The sequence below is a fragment of the Mustela putorius genome, unplaced genomic scaffold (genome assembly GCF_011764305.1).
Source record: "Mustela putorius furo isolate JIRA1106 unplaced genomic scaffold, ASM1176430v1.1 tig00000874_pilon_pilon_pilon, whole genome shotgun sequence".
NCBI classification, from domain to species: domain Eukaryota; kingdom Metazoa; phylum Chordata; class Mammalia; order Carnivora; family Mustelidae; genus Mustela; species Mustela putorius.
The window spans coordinates 4,183,775-4,202,558 of record NW_025421505.1 but is presented as its reverse complement, the minus strand read 5'-3'; the positions used below and the strand labels follow the sequence as shown (position 1 = coordinate 4,202,558).

Genomic DNA, 18,784 nt, shown 5'->3' with positions numbered 1-18,784 from the left:
TGGAATTTGTCAGTCTTCCCTTCTGCCTTGAGGACAACCTCAACTTAACCTGTGAGTAGTGGTATGGAACTAACCTTTTGCAATGACATGTTTGGGGTCAAGGTGGAGCCTGGGGGAAACCCCCAGGGTAGTGGACAGTGCTGTCTGGCTCCCTGAGCCAGTCCTGGACATGCCTGTTTACACTCATCCAAAAGGTGAATTTTAGCCTTTTAGCCTTGAAGTTAATTTCTAAATATGGGTACGCTGGAATCATCTCTGGCCATAGATGCAGGCAGGGCTACACCGTAGACTCCAAGCTAATGTAAAAAAAAAAAAAATGTATTTGAGTAAGATTTCCTACTTAATGTTCATGTTTATTACTGGGTGTGTTAATCACTTTGGCTTTGACATTCTGTTTGGTTTCCTGCTGTTATGTATAAAACAATGGCTTGAAAGAGTTGTTTCCCCCCCTCCTAAAGGCTATTTTTAGAACTGTTGAAGCTATATTCATGAAAGATATATTTATAATGCTTAGGGCATTTTTAGAGGTTGGGTATTTGTACAAGAGACTAAACTGTCAGTTTGATTTTTCAGCTTGTAAATCAAGCTTCTATAAAAGCAAGAGAAGGTATTTTGGGGTTTTTTAATAATTCATGGCAACTCAGTTAAGCTCTCTTCTAAGGCTAATCATAAATATTTCTTTGCTTAAGAAAGAAAAAGGGTTTAGGACAGAAGGTTCTTTGATGCATCTCTATTGTTCTGTGAACCCAGGAATTTGACTTAGGCCTATTTTCAGGTGTAGGAAAATTTCTTTCAATTTTTTGCAACAACCATTTTCTCTTGGTTGTGATGCTGTTTATGACCAATTGAAACAAATAATGTGGCAGCAATTCCTTTTATCTCTTTATTACTTTCCCTCTCATGGATATTAATCTTACAGTTCTGCCAAGAGATGGTAAATTTCATTTCTCACTTTTTAAATACCTAAGTTATCCCTCAGTCATATATCAGAGTTAGGAGGTTTATTTTCTAGTCAATGATCATATATCAGTATACAAAAGATGAGAGGATTTAAGAAAAAAAAATTAAACTTTTCATGCTTCTAAGTTTGTTATTTTCTTCTGGCTTTAAGCCTGGTCTTGGAGCAAGAAAGAGTGATACATCCACTTCTAGGAGATGGACGGGTATAAGTGATATATTAGAAGATGATGCTCTCAATGAGGATGGCAAGCCAAGCTTTTAGTCCATGTTTTTGCATAAGATCATCGGATGATACCTGGCCGTGTGTTACTTAGAGGCCCATTTTCTTTAAAATATTTTTTTCTAGCAATGACTCTTAGTGATGTGAATCTTTCCCATGTATTATAGAGACCATGTCTCAGAGGGAAAACAATAAACTTTAAAGCTTATTCATCGACTTTATGCACTGTGTTTTCTGTGGATTTGGAAGCTTGCGTTGGTATTTACGATAAGGGGCTTCTCAGCCACTTTTGGGCTTCTCCCCACCTTGTTTTTCCTTTGCCGTGAAACCTGTGCCCGAGCAACACCTGGTCTGCTCAGAGGTGAGCTGAGTGGCTTTAAGAAGCTCTTAGTAAAGAAGCTCTTGTAATGAGATCTTTCTTTTTATAGCTGTGGAGGAAAATGTTCACATTTTACACAATGTCTCAGCCATGTCTTCTCTCCTGTAGAGGCTATATGATACTCCATGATGCATCACACCATCGTATAGGTGATGCTATAGTCCCCCATTTCACCCTTTATGGACGGTGACATGCTCCCTTCCTCTAACTCCTGCTTCGATTTTTTCATCACAGAAATGATAGGTGGCAAAGAAGACAGGGAGCAAAGGAGATAGATTTAGGAATTAAAATCTGGAAATAGTAGAAAGTAATTTTTAGGTAGCAAACATGTGCTTTGGTGAAACATTGAAAGACTATTTGGGGCTGGTGGAAGCAGATACATATGAACATGATCTTAAGGGATAAATGTTCATACTTTGTACCAGCTCTGAACTTATTTTAATCACTTTCTTCTTTACTGTTGGCTCTGTACATCTTAGTGACTATAAGTAGCAACAAGAAGTTTCCGAATAGGACTGTTTTGAGCACGGGGGTTTTTCTTATGTCAGTGTATAGTATGGGAAGAGGATGAGCTTTTTTTGTGATTGTGGGTGGGAAGGGGCGCCTGCACAGCCAGAGTATTTAAGAGGTTGCCAACATGAGGCTATGCCTTTTTGTTGGTCCCATACTGGGACCGGGAACAAACACAGGAAGTGTTAGCCACAAAAATCATTTAAGTACTAGAGGAATCTGCCTCACAAGTTTGGAGGAGAAGCCAAAAAGAAAAAAAGAAGTCAATGTTAAAGAGCTATTACAAACCTATCCTCCTAGAAGATGAAACAAAGTAGACCTTTGCCTTGCAACTTGATTTCCTGCTTCTGTGCCAAGATTGGTGTAAAAATAAAACTAGCTACTACTAGTTGGGATCCAAGACTTCCAGTGCAGCTCAGTGGGCTCCTCCTTGTATCTTTAGAAGAGGAGCTTGGGGGGAGATGGAAGGGGAGCACATAATTACATTAAATTGAAAAGAAATAGGAGGAAGAATAGACATTTCTAAGTGAAGGACTCCTGATACTTTTTTTTAAATTACAGATTTTAATTATCTTTAACTTTATGAATAATACACAAATACGATCTTTGTGTTAAGAGAGTGAAGCAGTATAAATGTCCTTATGCCCTTTCCATCTCTGACCCCAGTCTTAGTCTTCTGACTAGAAGTCAACCGCCACTATCAGCTTCGTGATACCTTTCCAGATATCCTCTGAAGGAATTTTACATGAGTAACTATGGAAATGTTTATGATTGTTTGTACCCTAAATACCATCATACTATTTTTACTGTTCCATGAACCTGTGTTTTACTTTATAATGTGTCTTAGAGAACTTTTCATGTAAGTACCTGCATATTTACCTCATAGTTTTAAATCCATATCCCATCGACTGTATTACTAAATTTTATTTAGTGATAATCTCTCATTGACGGACTGTTTGGCCTTTGTTTCTAGTTTGGGGCTATAGAAAACAATCCTGCAGTATACAGAAATAGTTAGCCCGTGTCTCCCACTCTGGGTATTTGGGTCAGGGGTTCCCTGAAGTAACTTCTCGAAACTACAATTGCTGATTGAAGGCTATACATATCCTAAATTTTAGTGAATAGTTGCATCACTTTATAACCCTGCTAGTCTTGTGCGACAGGAACTGTTTCCTCAGGCCCCACCAACACTATTAAGAAACATTTTATTTTTGCCAATCTGATGCAACGGTTGTATCTCTTTGTTTTAATTTGCCAGTGTCTAACTTGCTGGTAAGCTGTGCGTATTTTTATACATTTATGGACTGTTCCTGTTTCCTGTTACATAAATCTTGTATCCTTTGCCTTATATTGAGAGTTTTCTATGTATTCTAGATGTTAATCCTTTAGCTGTTATAGATGTTGCAAATACTTTCTTCCTGTTTGTGGTTTGTCTTTGAATTTCTCAATTTTTAACTTAGGCATGGCAAAAGATGACTTGCCATTTTCAATTTTGACATATTCACATTTTTGTTTGTTTGTTTGTTTTTTGTTTTTGCTTTCCTTAAGGACTGTCTTATTCCTCATCCTTATGGCCATCATTATTATTAATTTAAGTTTCTAATCTTATTCTGTTCAAGCTGCTATCACAGGACAGGAATTTATTTCTACAGTTCTGGAGGCTGGAGTCCAAGGTCAGGGCTCTCTTCCAAGTTGCAGACTTCTCCTTGTATCTTCACATGGAAGGGACTGGAGAGATCTCTGGAGCCTCTTTTTAAAAGCACTAATTGCATCCTTGAGGACCCTGCTCTCAAGACCTAAGCACCGCCTAAAGACCCCACCTTCTAATCCCATCTTTGGGCATTAGGGTTTCAGCGTATGAATTTGGGTCAGGGGCTGGGGAGGACACAAGCATCTGGACCATAGCTATCATGTAATGGGTTTTGAGGACTAATGTGAGTGGGGCTCTAAATTTAATTTCTTTTTAAGTGAGTAGCCCTATGTGTTGGTGGTTCCCTGTCCCTTTTGGTTGGAACCACACTCTTTCTCCTGTGGTTTTCTTGTAGTTCAGGAGGTGGGAGGTGGGAGGTGGGAGCTGAGGTGTCGGGGTTGATCTGAGTTGATGGTCCTATTGTGTTCCAGGTACTGACCCCTTCACCACCACTTCGGCCCATAGATCTGCTCCTATGTTTTAATGCCTATGATCTTCAGGGATGTCATTTCCCACTTCATTTTTTCCCTTTTTATCTAATGCTTTTCACACTTTCTGATGTAATAAGTACAACTCCCTTTCTGTTTACCCATAACCCTAGTTCGTAGACATAAATTTGTACCTGCATATTGAGTCATTTTGAGGGACTTAGGACAGGAGGAATGGACTCTACCATCTGCCTCATCTGCCGTTTTCTTCTGGTCTGTGATTTGCATGAGACACCATTTGGATCCTTGTACAGAGCAATGATTAAGTTTCTATTAATGACAAGTATAGACTGTCTTCTCTTATGGTAATTTTAAATTTCCATAAGGAGTTCAAAAGAAAGTTTAAAAATTAAATATTTACATAAGCCTCAATGATGTTTTTTTTCAGCATGAGTGTCCAGGGTTCACAGATATTCTAAATGATGAATCATAGATCTCCACAAGAAACTCTAGGAATATCCTATTAAAAACTTAGTCTGGCCTTCATAAAGAACTGCCAGGCACCACATAGTACAATAACCATCATTTAGCAATGGTGGTTCTTCTTTGGGGCACACTGGTATATTCCAGACAATTTTGACCTTTCTTGTGTATGGTAAGTGGGATATGAGTCTATTGAGTACAATAATGTGGTTATAAACTTAAAAAAAATGAACTCTGTTCATTTTTATTCCGTAACTTTCCCCAGAGTCTGAAACAATAACTGAAATTACCTCAGAAAACAGCAAAATGCATGTGAGGATTGCGTTCTGAGGGCTGGGATCATTCTTTGGCCTGGAGCAGTATACCAGTCATTACTAACTAACCAGCATCATCTAGTGACTGACTCTTTTCCTTCACTTTCTCCGAATGCCTTCACCATTATTTATTTATTTATTTTTTAAGATTTAAAAAATTTTTTTTATTTTTATTTATTTGACAGAGATCACAAGTAGGCAGAGAGGCAGGCAGAGAGAGAGAGAGGGAAGCAGGCTCCCTGCTAAGCAGGGAGCCTGATGCGGGACTCGATCCCAGGACCCTGAGATCATGACCTGAGCCGAAGGCAGCGGCTTAACCCACTGAGCCACCCAGGTGCCCGGGCTTCACCATTATTGAAGAAACTGATAGTTCGATGCAGCATGAAGTCTGTACCCAAGTCCTTACTACTCCATATGGCCCAGGTTGACTCCTAGTGGCCAGCACTTGCATTCTTTCGCTGTTTCTGGTCCCTAGAGCTCACTTTGGCACCCTGGAAGACCCTGGGAATTAACACCCACTCTAACCCAAGGAGTTTGATAGGTAAATATCTCTGTTCTCTCACTTCTTGGGTGGGATAACTCAAAGGTGCAAGCTTTATGTTTTTCTTCCCAGCATTCTTTGGTGGGATTAATCCCATTTATCCACAGGGGTGACTGGCACGCAAACACACCGTTATGTCCTTCCTTCTTTTCCTTTCTCAGTTCCTCACTCCTGATGTGTCCTGGAACCACCTCTAAAATAAGCTAATTTTACTAGAATCCGTCTCTAGGAACTGCTTAATATAGATGCTTAATGCTTGATGTCTTAATATAGATGCCCCCTAATTAAGGGCATTAAGAGGATTTCTTAGTAAGAGGCACTGGAATCTATTAGATGAATACTTTTGTTTTAAGCCAAGCAGTTTTCTTAAAACAGCCATAATTTGGGAGCCTGCAAGCTGGTTAAGAAAACCAACTCTGGAGTTAGACAGATCTGGGTTTGAGCTTTTGCTCAACCTTATGAAATGAATGACCTTGGCTGAAATTTCTTTACAATCTAAGCCTGGGATTTGTTCATCTGCAAGATGGGGTATTACTTTTTAAGGTTGTTGTTAAGTGTATTATGTGAAGGGAGTAACACAATGCCTGGCACTTTGTAAACTTTCAATCCTCTGTGGGTTGTTTTTTTTTTAATTCAATTTTTAAAATTTAATTTTAGTTTTAAAAATTTCAGCTTTATGGGGGTATATTGATTAGTTAATAATTTACTGACAAATAAAATTGTAGGATATTTAAAGCATACATCGTGGAGATTTAATATACATATACATTGCGAAAGAGTCCTTGTGGAATTAATTAACACATCCATCACCTCACGGATTTATTTTTTTGTTTGTGTGAAAACATTTAAGTTCTACTTTCAGGAAATTTCAATTATACATGACAGTGTTTTCAACTGTAGTTACCATGTTTTACATTAGATCCTCAGACCTTATTAATCTTCTAGCTGAAAGGTAGCTCTTTCATCAGCCTCTCCTTATTTCCTCTACCCCACCCCCACCCCAGGCCCTAGCATCCACTTTTGTAGTGTTTCTGTGAGTTCAGAGTTTGACTTATTTATTTATTAATTTTTTAAGATAACCACGTGTAAGTGATACCATGCAGTGTTTGTCTTTCCATAGCTTATATCACTTGGCATAACACCCTCAAGGTTATGTGTGGTAGCTTTTTATTATTGGCATATAATAAACCCTAGTTTCTGACTAAATAATTAGTGTCTCTAAGTAATTATTAGAGACCACAAATGTGCTGTTTTGAAGGCCAGGTGATCATCTGTTTATGTGTATTTTTAAATATATCTGTTTTGTTTTTTCTTTCTCCTTCAAGGTAATAGTGACTCGTGTTCTGTTTAGACAGAGCTGTGGTCTTTTGATCTAAAGCATTGAAACTTAGGTCTGTTTGGGCACACAAGATGTTTATTTATATATTTCATAATGTTTTGGGAACAGAGCCATGGAAGGCAAAAGAAGGGATTTATTGTTTAGAAGGATTTTCCTCTGAGGATAACTCATTAATAAATACTCCATCATAGGTGAAAGTTTCTTGGACCCTCGGGAATCTGAAGCATCTTATGGAATAAACTTTAAGATGATTTAAAACCCTTGGATAAGAGGAAAAGGTATTATTCACAAGAAGAATTGGACTCCACCATGGTTGTGTCATTTTTCCTAAGATAAATCATTTTAGGATTGTCCCAGCTATCCTGACATCAGGCAGCCCTTCTGCTTCTATGCTGGTCAGATCCTCAGAGAGTAGAGCTGTAGTGTTTTCAAGTGTAATTGAGATAGTCATTGGTTTGTTTGATTGCTGAGGAATGAACCTCTCCTCATCAAACCCACTTCTAGATTAAGCTCCACTTATTCTCAACACTACCTTCTTCTCACCGCCAGGAGCCCCAGAGTTTTTTCCTCAGTGAACTCTAGCTAGTATACGATAACCAAATGTGATGATTGCTTGGGTTATGTAGACACAACACAAGAAGAAATGTTATTATGATGGAACCTCTCACAAATTTTTCTTGGAGATTGTGTTTCGTGGATTTTTAGCACAATTTCTGACTGAAATGTCACCTCTTCAAATGTCTTTTGAAACCAGGGTGGTGATTATGAAACAGCGGCTTTGCGGTTTGTTGGGGGTTGTTTGTAAAGTAAAAGTGCATTGATACGATTTTCATGTCCCCCTTCACTGCACTTCATCATGCCAATAACCATGGCAATGCGTGTTCGAAGCCGCTGTGGTCAGAGTTGAGAAATACAAAACGCCCTGGCTTTAAATTCAAAAGAATTTACTCCTAATATAATTTAATTAAAAATTGTGCCTCAGTTTTATGAGTTGCTGTTATTTGGTTCTTCCCAGTCTTGCAAGGAAAAATTAAATTGTGTGCTTTCCCTGCAATGAGGCTATATATAATGGGATATTTGTACCTGTTGATACCAACATTAGTTTAAGGCACTAGATTGGAGGAATGTGTGGAAGAAATACATTTGGTATATTGTTCTTAATTTTACTTCCTGTTATGTGGAAAATGTGTTTGCCTTTGTTATGAATAGAATTTCCAGATACTTGTTTTGCTCTTTTGTTTGATTTACAGACGTTGTAGGTAGAGTGAGTGTTTTTGATTGTTCTCTGGTTCCTTCTCTTGCCAATCCAAGGTGGTTTGATCTTACCCATGGGGTCCTTGTTAAGCCTTTTCTGTACTGAATCAGCAAGACAAGTCTTCCCCCTTCCCCCTTCTGGTAAAATAAATTTAGATGGACAGTTGAGTCATTTAAGCACTTACCACAGTCAAAATAGACTAAAATAAGAATATTATTAGTTATTTCTCCTCCATTTTTTCCCTATCTTATCATCGTTTGTTTTGGTCAACTGATTTAAAAATGGAAAAACATGAACCTTGAGCAATCATTTTATTAGTAAGTTGGTGTTCAAATATAATAAATACATTTTTTAATATGCATGAATCCAATTTGCACGTACCTTTTAATTATCGTTCTTATCATGGCTACCATTGTCACCAATAATAGCAAACACGTCTGTGATATTTTCCACAAGCCACTGTTCCAATACACATATGCGTACACAGACACACTCATTTAATCTTTTCCAAAAGCCTATGACGATAGTGCTATTATTATACCCATATACAGGTACAGGCATTGGCATGTACACAGAGATCAAGTAATGACCCCTGGTCATATGGTTGGCTACTAGTAGAGGCAGGATTAGAATCCAGGTAGTCTGGTTGTATGTCCTGGCTCTTAACCATTTGCTTTTTTTTTTTAACATTAAAAAAATTTTTTTATTTACTTATTTTACAGAGAGAGATCACAAGTAGACAGAGAAGCAGGCAGAGAGAGAGAGGGAATCAGGCTCCCTGCTGAGCAGAGAGCCTGATGCGGGACTCGATCCCAGGACCCTGAGATCATGACCTGAATCAAAGGCAGGGCTTAACCCACTGAGCCACCCAGGCACCCAATCATTTGCTTTTTAAAGGACCTGTTTAATGTGTAAAGTTAGTTTTTCTTATGAGATTTGTCTGAAGAGAAACCTCAGTAGGTTTACATTTGTGAGAAGAGGCCAACAGTCTGAGGTGATTCTCAAGTTGAGCTGCACATTGAGGTCACCGGGAGAGCTTCAAAAATGCTGATTCCTGGGCTGTACCCCACAGAGAAGCTGACTTCATTGTTCCGGGGTCTGGTCAGGCCATTGGACTTTCTCGGGGAAAGCTGTTCATTTGCTTCTAATGTGCAGCAAGGTGAACACTGACAGAAAGCAAGCTGACATCACAAATTAAGTCCGTAGACTTCCTGAGAGGATGTGCTCACTCTACCTTTCCTGTCCGTGGCCTAATTTCTATCAGAAGTAATACTCAGCTTGAGCACCCAGAGGCCCTACAAGATTTTGAATTACTTGTCTATGATTGAATAATATTCCCTATACTGTACTTAGGAAGGCAGGAAATTACTAGCATTTTTTAGAGAGATTCACAGTATCCAAGATTGAATAAAAAAGATGTTTTTTTACATTCTGTTGATTAAAATTCATTTTATTTTACATTCTCCAAATGTTCCAGGTATGAGCTATTTGTTTTATCCTTACCATGTCCTAAGCATTGAAGCCCCATTTGTTCATGTTTTTCTTGACCCTCTATTGGACCAAGTTGCTGTTTTAATTCTATATTCAATTAAATTCCACTCCACTCTACTCCACTCGAGTAAGCAAAGTTGGTTGTAAGAATGATTTTATGTACTTATTGTCATTTTATAACTTAAATTTCTATTATGGGTACAGAAGCAGATATCATCTTGTTAAATTATAACATCCTGTCGTTTCTTATTAATTTGTAGGACTCTTCCTCTATTGACACATAACCCCACCAGGGAAACCAGAGAGAGCCAGATCATATGCAGGTGTGACAGGAAGCGTGTGATTTAATCACCTCTACATAATGCGTTTGAGAGTGGTAACCTTCATGTGTCTCCCAGTAGAATTTGTGGCTTTCAATTCTATCTTCTACAGGGAACATGGATTGTGATGAGTATGATTCTGCATGAGATTTTTCTTTGGCATGTGCAAAACTCCCCACTTACTTAGGCACCGTGGTCTGGAAATTGTACTGTGGCATGGCAAACTGCACCTGTTTGAAGTGAATGCCTCCATGAAAAGTTTTATGGGGCAGAACTAGTTGCTATGCTAAGAAACTAACAACTGTGCTGGTATACATAATGGATTCTATTTTTAGATGAACATTTGTTCCTATAGCATGGCATCATTATGCAAGAGGGCGGCAGTTTCAGCACCGTATTGTGAATATTGAATTATCAGAATACCAGAGTGGAGGCCACTTTGGACTATGTTGTGAATCTTCCATATATTTTAGCCCTGGACATATTTCATTATTATAGGGAGAAAAGACAAAAAGAAAAACAAAAACAACCAAACAAAATAAAAACAAGTGAAATACTAAAGCAAATTCAGGTTTCTGGTGTTTGTAGGTTGAGTTCTTCCAGCAGCTGACCCGAAGGCAAGGATTCGAGTTCAAGTGGTTTATCTGGAAGGTGACGCCCCAAAAGGGGCAGGGCGGTAAAGGAGGGAGACAGGCAAAGTAAGGCAATATAAAGGGTGAATTATCAGATAGTTTCTACTCTGGGTGTGGGAAGGTCCATGCCACTGAGGAACTCTGGGAGACAGTGCAGAACATACCTTAGAATTATCCCAGTTGAGGTGCTGGGGAACTGTGGGATTTATCCACCAATTTCCACCTATCAGTAACTATAGGCCTCTCTCCTCTGGGCTCTTAAGACCTTAACATTTCTGCCAAACCCTCTTGATGGCCAAGAGGGCTTCAGAACAGTGGGCCCCTGGCTTCAAGAAAGCCCTCAGACGTACCTGTGGTTGGAAACTGTCGCTTGGCATGTGTCAGAACACATGGGCATCTCCAGCAGCAACTACTCTGAAGGCTTTAATTTTCAGCGGGTCAGACTTTATAAATCTCTACCACAGGGTGAAAACTGCAGGTTAAACCCATTCATGATCTTGTTTGGTTTGCATAAGTCATTAAAAGTATAAACCTGAGAAGCCAACATTGAAACATCTGGAGAGTTCCTATACAAATCTGGATTTCTTATCTGAAGGCATGGCGGGCATCGTTGGCTGATGCACCCCCATGGCCACACTTGGCTGGAGCAGAGTGGTGATTGCCTGCTTTAGACACAGTGCGTGGTATCCATTCAGTCGCAGGCCCCACCAGGCCAGACTGCTTTGTTTATATTACCCCTTAGGTTCTTTGGGTCTTTTGAGTGTGAAATAGAAGACCTCTATGGTCACATTCTTTCTCAGAAGCTGCAATAAGCCATTGATTACAAAGCTTCATGTGGAATGAAGTTAATTCTGTCACAGTCGGCCTATTGGAGTGCTGTCGCGTGAAGACAGAATTCTACAGTGGAAAGATGGCTGAAGGTCAGCATACCCAGCCCCTGCTCAGAACTGCCATAATGAAAGAAACTGATGCTTTAAGCCCATTTCTTCTCTGTGAAATACGGATCTGAAATGCGCAAGCCTTCAGGTCACTCTCAGCTTTAAAAGGCTATTATTTGAAAGTGACTTTCACGTGGCATTGTCCTAGGTAAGATTTATAAATACAACTCCTCGGCAAAGGATCTCACTTGAATTGGGCCATTAATCTCTGGTAAATAAAAATGGTGGGCTCCGGAACACCAGGTAGGATGACTTCCCTTTGTGGAATGAATGGGATTCACTTCACCCCCAGCTCAAGGCAGCGTGGGCACTGGGGTTAGCCAATCAGTGTACTCCACCCTTCCCTCGCTGCAGAGCTGTACTGTCCCACACAGGAGCCTCTAGAAACATAGTGCTTTTTACATTTAAATTTTGATGAATTAGAATAAAATGAAAAAGCGGTTTCTCAGCCGACTTGAGCCACATTTTGAGTGTTTAATGGCTATTTGTAAGCCCGCTAGAGAACGTTTCCATCATTGCAGAAAGTTCTATTGGAGGTCACTGCACAGGGACTGGCTCCAGAATGGTCTATTCAGAACCCATCCAAAGTAAGGGGAGGTTTCCTTGAACTTATGGAAAAAGAACTGTTCTCTCTTTTGCTGGATCATGTGTTGCAAGGATATTGGATGAACCTGAATTTGTTATTTTATTCTCATGAATAAAGATACTGGGGTAGTTTGGTTAACACGTTCGGAGCCTAAAGGGTAAGCTGACCCTGCAGGGGACAAGCTAGTGAAGAACCAAATCCTTTTGATGTCATCTGAGATGCCGGATCAGCCACTGAGTGTATCAAGCCCTTCATTGTCTAAGCCCAGTTTAAGACGGCTTATTGTCTTTTTGCAGTCAACACTGTCAACTGATACATTGATCATTCATTTTTTTTTTTTTTTAAAGGAAGGAAGGACTCATGTATCTAGGATCCAACTGCATCTGGCTCATAAACACCAAAGAGAACAAAAAGGAGAGAAAGAACTTGTGAATTTTCTATACCCCCTGTGTCTCCAATTCCCTACGTAGGACATTGTTAGTTATCTTGTATGTTTTTCTAAGTTGGGGTTTTGCTATCAGGGATTATTTTAATGGCTTCTAGCCATCATTAGGGGAGACTATGTTTTGAGAAACATGGGAAGAATTAAAAATTTGTGCAGAAAATGGAAGTTTGTGACAACTCTGTGGATTAGCCCAATAGTCTCATTGGTACTGGGAGGATTTTGAGGGAAGGAAAGTAGAACTTATTGATAATTGTTGTGTTGTAGACATCATGCCAACATATCGTATGGTGACTGTCTTATTAATGAGTCGATTGATTTTCCTCATTTTGCATTTGGGAAACTGAGGCATTAGCTAGAATGGCTCTTTCTTGGAAGGCTGTCTCTAAAACTTCCAGTCTAGAATGGACCTCCTTCTTCTGTGCTCCTAGAATTCCTTATGTTTTCCTTCATGTGAACCCTTTTAATGCTGTGTTAATTTTGTCTGACTCATTTTACTTGCCCACTAGAAGATGGAGTCTTTGAATTCAAGGACTTTAATCTGATTTTTCTAGTACACTGCTGGTATATAATACTTGCTCCATTATTGTTGGTCAAATGAAAGATTTAGACATGTGGTGCCACACATCTAAGGTTGTATGCCACTAAGTGGTGGATCCCAGGTCTGTCAGGCTCCAGAGCTAATGATCTGTCCTGCTGTTCCTCATTCACTAGAACCTTCTCCTTGTTCCAGTCTCTAGCTGCCTCCCTCCTGGTAGTTTATGTGACCTCTTATCTCCAGGAGGAGAGAGATTGCCCTGGAGGACATCTCTACCTCCATGATGCCTCCATCCCCAGATGGGGATGAGAGCTTGGTCTTCAGCTCTGTCTTTCCCTCTGTTTCCCTCCTCCCCTCCCAGGCCATCCCTCCCTCCCTGGCCCTGGACCAAATCATTTCTCAATGATTTGACACTAACATTTATCCCTTCTCTTTCTTGTGTTGTCAGTATTTCCCTTTCACTAGGTCTAGACAATCAATATTAAACACGACAGGCCTCTCCCCTCTTCAAAGAAAATTGTATGCCCTCTCTTGACCCTAACTGACTGCTTTCCCTTCTTTTTCCTTTTCATTCACAGAGAACATCTTTAAAGACTTTACCGTACTCTCTGCCGCTGTTCTCTGTCCTCACCTCTCCCTGGCTCCTCAGTCCATATCAGCCTGAATTCTGTCCCCATCACTCCTCCAGACTTTTTTCTGAAGCCACCCATGACCTTCATATTGTGAAGCCAGTGGCCATTTTAGCTCCCTTTGTGCTTGATCTTTTATTAGATTTTAGATTCTGATTGCCCCATTTTCTTGACTTCTTTGCTCGTGGATTTTCCCCACCTCCCTGACCACTCAGTTTCCTTTGCTGATTCTGACTCCGCAGTCCTCCACTCACTGGACTGTCATCCCCACATACAGCTTCATTTACGCCCGCACACAGTGGCCCCGTTTTACCGCACGATCCAACACCCAGTCCCCAAGATACCCCAAACCCCATTCTAGGACTGGCTTCATTCTCTTCCTCCCTGCACCCCTGACCTGGTCCTGCTGCCTTATGAAATGCAGCCCCCCTTCACAGGGTTGCATGGTCTGAACCCCTGAAGTCTTTCTTTCTTTCTTTCTTTTTTTTTTTTAAGATTTTATTTATTTATTTGACAGAGAGAGACCACAAGTAGACAGAGAAGCAGGCAGGCAGAGAGAGAGAGGGAAGCAGGCTCCCTGCTGAGCAGAGAGCCTGATTGCGGGACTTGATCCCAGGACTCTGAGATCATGACCTGAGCCGAAGGCAGTGGCTTAACCCACTGAGCCACCCAGGTGCCCCTCTGAAGTCTTTCTTAACACCTCCTCCACCTTCCCTTCAAGCTCTCGGCTCCTTGCTTTCCTTACTTCAGCCACAATAACCCCACTGGCCTTCCTCCATTTCCTCAGACACAGCATATTCCTTTCTGCCTCAAGTCTTCACGGAACTTTCCCTCTGCTTGGAGTAGGTATTATCTCTTTATGCATCACCCTTTCCCCTGCTTCACCATACTTCTCGATTGTACCAAAATATTTCAGACCTCCTTATGTAATATCTAGCTTGCCTTTTAGGATGTTGACTCAGTGAATGAAGAGTCCAGGGTTGTCCTGGTTAATGTTTAACAACTGGCTGTCCTGGTGGAAAAACGGATTTGTAACATTTGCTGATGTCCATGTTTTAAAATATTCCCACAGCATCTGACTCCCAAGCTACCAACACGTCGCCAGTGAACATAGATTTGGGAAGAGAAGGACACAGTTGGCTCTCGTGACCTTACAAGAAAGCTCCAGCACGCCGCTGGGGCATGTCTGTCCTCTTCCATGCTCCATTCTCAGGCCTGGGCGTGGTCTTGAAGATCATGACAAAGCTGGAGGGTTGAATGAAGTGTTCTTTATCCCCTCCTAGAAATGTAGTGATAAAAAAATATGCTAATGTCTCAAACAAAAAAAAATGCCATAAAATCCTACATTTTAGAATTGCCCAGGTCTTAAATATTTTCTCAACCAATCCCTTCATTTTTCTCTCCTCTAATGGAATGTCGGGGAGTGGGACCTGCCACAGTCACCCAGCTTCCAGAAGAGCCCGAGTTAAAGTGCACGTCTCCTTATTACCAATCAACACTCATTCCACTACATCATATTATCATTTAAAAAAAAAAGTAGTTTTAAAAATACTAGTGATTTGATTCAAGTTGTATTGTTCTATGGTGGTGGAGTTGAACGTATCATAAATAAATCTACTTTATCAAAAAAAAAAAAAAGGTAACATTTGCTTATTCCTAACAAATTTGGGTTGTGTGGAGAGGTGTTTTTCCTGTATCATGTTTTCCCCTTACTTATCTGCTATCGGTATTTCTAGAATAGATATATTAGCCAACTTTTGCTGTGTAGCAAACCACTCTAAAACTTAGTGCCTTAAAACAACAACTATGTATTTAGATCACTCCTGAATGGGTTGATAGATTGGCGTGGACTCAGGTAAATCATTTTTCTGGTTCAGCTGGGCCCCCGTATTGGCTGGCTCTGGGGGATTGGTTGGTTCGGCTGAATGGCACTGCCCTCTCACGTGTGAGGCTGCAGCTGGGGTTGCCTGCCTGACATGAATCTGGCCTTTGTGGCCCCTCATTTCCCACAGGTTAGTCCAGCTTGGTGGGTTGGCCAAGTTCTGAGAGAGGATAGAAGTTGCCAGGCCTTAGAGTCATAATGGCCATATTGGCCCTGCTGCCACATTTAGATGCCAAATCAAATCATTCATAGGGTGGGGAGATAGATGCCAATTCTTAGTAACAAGGTCTACAAAGTCACATTACAAAGAGGCCTGGGTACACATAAGGGAATACTATTAAATACAGAAAAGGAATTGTTTCCTCAAAGTCTAGAAGGTTCTTTCTGTAATAGTGAAATGTCTCCATGGAACGGAACTGACCAATGGCTTCCTCACCTTCAGAAGTATCAAGACAATGTTAAATGTCTTAGCCAGGCAGTTGTGTTAATTGTGTAACACAGTACTGAGATGCGTGTCTCTCTCTATATATACCCTAGACTTTGGGGTTCTGCACTGATGTTCCAAGAGGAAAAGATCCCTGTGAGGTGTTGGGGAGAGTAGAGCCATATTCCAACTGAGGATGCACTTGGGCAGCACCCTTGTAGCAATGGCTCTTAAGACCAAAAAGTGTTTTCACAGGTGTTGAGGATGAGGTTGGGTTGGGGCAATTGCAACTCTTCATCTTTAAGGCTAGAGTCTGCTGGTATCATGCTCTCACTTTTTGTGGTTATTATTTTTCTCTTCCTAAATGTTTTTGAAGTGATTTTTTTGTGCCTGATATATTCCTTTCCTTCCTTCCTTCTTTCCTTCCTTCCTTCCTTATAGTCCTACGTTGGGAACATGGAAATAATTCAAAATCTGTAAGAACGTTGGGAAAGTGGAAATTAAACTTCAGAATCCTTCACTGTAGGGAAATGATCAGGGGTAATTTTCATAATAGAGAGGTAGAAATCATTGCAGATCTCTTCTTCTAGCCTGGGCCACAACGTGCATTTTTCTGGGATGAGAAGCACATGAGTTTGACTGAGGGAGAGTTCGGTAGGTTTTGTCAATGAAGCATGGGAAAGGATCAGTCCTTACTCTGAGCTCATCTTTTTTTAAGCTGAGTGTGCTCTGGGAAGATGCAGGCGTCAGCGTATTTGTATCCAACTGAGCCAACAGAGCATGCAGTGAAAAGGAAGGCAGGCCATTATCTGGTGAATGTATATTGGGTAGGGAGTCATTGAGGTTAAAACGTTCATTGCCATCTCTTTACTTACTTTTCAGAATTAGTGTGTGGCCTCCATAATTGTTCTCTTGTGAGATACCTTGTGTAAGATCATAGACTCTGAACTGCAACTCCCTGGGTCTGAAATCCGGCTCAGACACTATGTGTGTCCCTGAAGAAGCCATGTAACCATGCTGAGCTTTTGTTTCTTCTGCTAATTGGGAACAATGCATCTACTTTGCAAGAATCTGGTGGGCATCAAATCAGATCACACATGTGACACGCTGGTTACAGCATAGACAGTGGGTGCTCCATGCCTGCCTGCGACTTTTAATAGAGTAAATTTGAATGCACATATATGGTGGGAATTGTTGAAGTATGAGAGGCATTCAAGTAATTCTGGTTCATGTTTTAAATCTTTCTGTGTCCAATCTGATTGAGAAATTGGGGTACCCAAGGAATGCCAGGCTCTCAGGTTGCAGATGCATTCCTGAGTAAGTATAGATTGGGGAGCTATCGAATAATTAGCAAATCCACTGGACTTCCAAGAGCTTTGGAGTATAGATCTAGATGCCAGAACTCATCAGGGACGTGAGACCTCTGACCTATGTCTGTGAATCTTAGGAGCAGAAGGCTGAGGGGTAGAAAATAGTTGGTCACCCAAACCAAGGTTCTGGACAATCTCATTGGACCAGCCTGCCTGGCTGACCCTAGAAAACAAGGTTAAATTCTCTACTTTTTGAAAATAGGAATCGTGTCTGATTTTTCTTTATGTGTCCAGCAGCTTTCAGCAAGTCTTCTTTTCTTCAAACAATGGCAATAAGGTCTCCATCAAGATGACCTGAGCAATCCGTTAGAGAGACACTGATTTAGTCATTCTACAAGTTAGTGTCAGCTTGTTCTACCCAGATTTCCCAGAATACCTCTGCACCTATTACTTTGGAATGCCTACGACATGTTCGTCCTCAGTGTATCTGAGAACTCTAGCTGGTGGGGAGGCCCTCGCAAATTAATAATTGATTCTGTCTTCCTTAAGTACAGATAGAAACTCTTACTGACCTTGGGGAAAAACGGCATTTTTTTTTTTCCAGTGAAGATCTCAATGCCTAAACGTAGCTACATCTGGGCATTTACAGAAGCAGGTGATAAACTCTATTTAAAAACAGAGGTAAGAAGGGGGAAGCATATGAAAATATAACTTTAGAGTAAATCACAGTTTCATTAAATGTAAGTGGGAAAATTGGAATAGGAAGTAATGCCATTTGCAGATTTATTTTAAATCCTATTTAAGTCTTTAGTCTTGCAAGACCGGGTGGAAAAAAGTGTAATTGCTTAAAACTTCTTAGGAAAACAAATCAATACATCAGTAGGAAATAGACTATGCAGTGGGCATTGTTCTGGTTTCTGCTTTCTGACCTGAAAGAAGGAGATTATATTAAAAGGGTATGTTAGGTACATAGAAGCAAGGTGACCTTTAATCTCTGACTTTATATAAACATAAAAACCATGAATAAAAAGGACTTACGTCAAGAATGAAAAAAAAAAAGAGGCCTGGATGTGTTATGCTGAACCATGTGAAATTGCCATAATTGTAGGTCAAAAACGGTCAAACAGGGCAGTTTCCCATAGCTTCAACTATACAGTCATCCGGAAAGAGCAAGTGTTACTTTTGCTAAATTGGCCTTTTCATAATGACAGCGTAGAACCTGACAATGACACGGCAAATAGCATTTACCTTCCTCTATTGTTAATGGATATGATTTTATTCTAATGCATTGGCTTGTTAATGGATATAATTTTATTTTTCATTGATATAAGGTACGACATTTCATCAGTAAGAGGGGACAATGTGCTACCTTTAAAAAATCTGTACAGGCTTCTCATGCTGAATTGTATGCATTTAATTGAGTACAAGTATAACTTTTGCATGAGAGGTCAGCTTCCAATTCAAGTTTGGAAA

At 40.3% G+C, this 18,784-nt stretch overlaps 1 protein-coding gene across 3 annotated transcripts in view; it reads left to right on the top strand.

Moving 5' to 3' along the window:
• The window catches only part of PLCB1 (phospholipase C beta 1), a 676,011-nt gene that overhangs the window by 18,544 nt on the left and 638,683 nt on the right, over positions 1-18,784 (top strand). The window lies entirely within an intron of this gene.